Raw genomic sequence first — 3,947 nt, forward strand, 5'->3', positions numbered from 1 at the left:
CCCCAAATGAAAACTTTTATTCCTGGTCTATCCTTGTCCTTTTCCATAACTTCACAAAATCTAACTGAATTATTATCACTAGCAGCAAAACGCTTTCACATTGATACTCCGACCACTAGCTGAGCTTCATTCCCTAAATCTAAGTCTCGAACCATGCACTCCCTTGTTGGGCTTGCTACATACTGGATAAAAAAACGTTCTCCTGAATACATTTTAGGAATGCCTCACCCTCAATACCTATCACATTAATTATATCTCAGTTAATATTAGGGTAGTTTCAAATGCGTTGGTGTCACAGTTTCGTTTTGCACATAATTGAACCTAATTCATTCGAGGCAGAATATTGTATATGCTACATCACTATAAGTCTCAGCTTGTTATACCTTTTGGCTGATTAGTTCCTTAGTGTCACAAGTAGATTTGGCTGATACTCTCAGAATAAGGGGCCGCCCATTTAAACTGCGATGAGAAGAATTTTTTTCTCTGGGAGGGTTGTAAATCTCTGGAATTCTCTGCCCCAGAGAGCTGTGAAGGCTGGGTCATTGAATATATTTAAGGCGGTGATAGACTGATTGTTGAGTGATAAGGGTTAAGCTGAGCCGGCAGGGAAGTGGGGCTGAGTCCATGATCAGATCCGTAATGATCTTATTGAATTTCGGAGCTGGCTCGAGTGGCCAAATGGCCTACTCCTGCTCCTATTCCTTATGTTCATTTAGTTCATGTTCGAAACAAACACTGGAATCCCTGCAGCATCAACCCACAGATTGAAACTGAGATAAACGCAGCAGGAGATAGCAGCAGCATTGGAACAGATGGCGGAATCGACAAGAGAGGTGGTTAGATAGAAAACAGCCTCAGACTCCAAAAGGCAGAGTGACAAGTAGCTGAGTGATATCGGTTAGTGGAGGCAACGCTTTAAGGGTGCAGTTTGGCTCCGTGGCTTAGCTGGTCAAAGCGCCTATCTACTAAGTAGGAAATCCTGGGTTCCACTCCCAGCGGGGCCTCGGCTTTTTTTTTTCATAACGCACAATGGGCTAATTTCTTCCCCAGTGAAAGGGCTTTTAAATTTAACTACGGCTGCACCAGTTGCCATTCTGGATTAATGCTCCAGTCGCTACAGGATGTGTGTCGAATTCCACCGCTGCCATCATTTCTGGCGGGGCTGATTTTGGCCTCATCAAAAAAAATCCATCTTTCTAGGTAGTGCTTTGTGTGACTTTGCTGTGGTCAGCGTAGAATTGCAACAGCTTATTTGGGGCACCGTGATCGCGTAGGGGTTAGTACTCTGCGTTGTGGCTGCAGCAACTTCGGCTCGGATCTGAGTTATAGTGCAGTTTGCTTTTTATCTTTTGTCCTCTGCAGCACCTGCTGATGGAACACAGCAAAACATCAATGTTTACTTTATGAAATAAATATTACTTTGCTGGCGGTAGAAACATGGTTTACTCATTCAAATGCTCCTCTTGTCTCAGCTTTTTCTGTCTTCCAGAAACAATAGCTCTTTGCTTACAATTTGTCCCACAACAAATGCTCTGGCGGCTGGAGCGGCTGCGTGGGCTAATGGAAAAGGCGCCTGACTTTGATACTGACAAAGTCCTGTCATAGTTGTTGAATTCAGCGGATCAATCTTTTGTTTTTCTCTGTTCTGAATCTGTTTCAAAACACAACATTTCTGGCGCTCCCTTGCCTGACAGATGCTAATTGTACACTTTGAACATTGTTGCAACTGGGTGCACCGGGCAGGATAAGCGGTGAATTCCGGTTGTCATTGGGGATTTCTATTTGGATGAAAAAAGCAGAACAACTGGTTACACTCTGAAGTGGCCGAGTGGTTAAGGCGAAGGACTATAATCCATTGTGCGCTACATGCGCGGATTCGAATACAGTCCTCGTTGTTATTGCATTGAACATTTCTGCCTGTTTGTTTTTTTAATCACCGTAAGCGTCATGTCGAAATTCACCTTTTGCCCCGCGTATGCTACACATTACTAATATGTACATTCAAGGGAAAACAATTGTAGGATTATGGGGAGTGGGACAAATTTGATAGCAGGGACACAGCACAGGCAGGATGGGCGTTAAAACGTTCTTCTTTACCGACAGAACATGAGATTTCAATACGTAATGAGTTGCGTTGTTTTTTTTAAATCGGAGGCTCCTTGGTCTAGCGATTCGATTCTCGGTTTGGGATTTTCAGCGTGGAAATGCGACAGATCTCGGGCGCAAATCCCGGACTGTCGTCGCTAGGGTTTAGTCGAAAATCACCTTCTCACAGCCGAAAAGCACTGCAGACAATATCAATAATTTAAAGTAAAAACGTGAAAATTTGCGCCGTGTTTGTACATCGTCCGAAATCATGGAGCTTCACAGGACCAACGTTAAAATCAACCAGCTGAGTAAAGTTATCGGCTTCCGGGTGTGTGCGACTTTGTGTCTTATTGGACGTCTTACCCACGTGGGAGGTAAGATGAGCGGATGTTCAAAGAGCGGGAGCAGAGAGGAGCGGCTGTTTACAGAGCAGGAACAGAAAGCAGAGAGTTGGGATAAATGGGTCCTTTTCGGGTTGGAAATCGGTGGTTAGTGGTGTGCCACAGGGATCGGTGCTGGGACCATAACTGTTTACAATATACATAGATGACCTGGAAGAGGGGACAGAGTGTAGTGTAACAAAATTTGCAGATGACACAAAGATTAGTGGGAAAGCGGGTTGTGTAGAGGACACAGAGAGGCTGCAAAGAGATTTGGATAGGTTAAGCGAATGGGCTAAGGTTTGGCAGATGGAATACAATGTCGGAAAGTGTGAGGTCATCCACCTTGGAAAAAAAACAGTAAAAGGGAATATTATTTGAATGGGGAGAAATTACAACATGCTGAGGTGCAGAGGGACCTGGGGGTCCTTGTGCATGAATCCCAAAAAGTTAGTTTGCTGGTGCAGCAGGTAATCAGGAAGGCGAATGGAATGTTGGCCTTCATTGCGAGAGGGATGGAGTACAAAAGCAGGGAGGTCCTGCTGCAACTGTATAGGGTATTGGTAAGGCCGCACCTGGAGTACTGCGTGCAGTTTTGGTCACCTTACTTAAGGAAGGATATACTGGCTTTGGAGGGGGTACAGAGACGATTCACTAGGCTGATTCCGGAGATGAGGGGGTTACCTTATGATGATAGATTGAGTAGACTGGGTCTTTACTCGTTGGAGTTCAGAAGGATGAGGGGTGATCTTATGGAAACATTTAAAATCATGAAAGGGATAGACAAGATCGAGGCAGAGAGGTTGTTTCCACTGGTCGGGGAGACTAGAACTAGGGGGTACAGCCTCAAAATACGGGGCAGCCAATTTAAAACCGAGTTGAGAAGGAATTTCTTCTCCCAGAGGGTTGTGAATCTGTGGAATTCTCTGCCCAAGGAAGCAGTTGAGGCTAGCTCATTGAATGTATTCAAATCACAGATAGATAGATTTTTAACCAATAAGGGAATTAAGGGTTATGGGGAGCGGGCGGGTAAGTGGAGCTGAGTCCACGACCAGATCAGCCATGATCTTGTTGAATGGCGAGCAGTCTCGAGGGGCTGGATGGCCTACTCCTGTTCCTAATTCTTATGTTCTTATGTTCTTCTGTTCTGAGCGGCAATACGTGGCGCTGGATCTGTGCCGCTTTGCGAGCAGTTGTTGAATACATTCTTTTTCAGCATCTGAAGTACTTTGCTGCGCTTTATTGGGCTTCACTTTGTATTAACAAAATGCAATAATTAATTGCGCTGACTTGGAGATTAAATAACAAAACAATGTATGCTTTGGTGGCTCGGGAATAGAATATTGCCTGCCACATGGGAGACATGGTTATTGTGCAAACAATAAACATAACCCGACCCTGAAACATTGTGCCAATATAAAGTATGAATTAAATAAATACTGTGTGCGAAAAATCAAAACTAACAGATCACTAGATTCT

At 44.3% G+C, this 3,947-nt stretch overlaps 1 non-coding gene across 1 annotated transcript; it reads left to right on the forward strand.

Annotated features, from left to right (window-relative positions):
* Positions 1–930: 930 nt before the first annotated feature.
* On the forward strand, positions 931–1,004 carry trnas-acu (transfer RNA serine (anticodon ACU)). Its single transcript has one exon. It is a non-coding gene; the product is annotated as a tRNA-Ser (tRNA).
* The last annotated feature ends 2,943 nt before the right edge of the window (positions 1,005–3,947 follow it).

Source organism: Pristiophorus japonicus, chromosome Y (assembly GCF_044704955.1).
Source record: "Pristiophorus japonicus isolate sPriJap1 chromosome Y, sPriJap1.hap1, whole genome shotgun sequence".
NCBI classification, from domain to species: Eukaryota; Metazoa; Chordata; class Chondrichthyes; family Pristiophoridae; genus Pristiophorus; species Pristiophorus japonicus.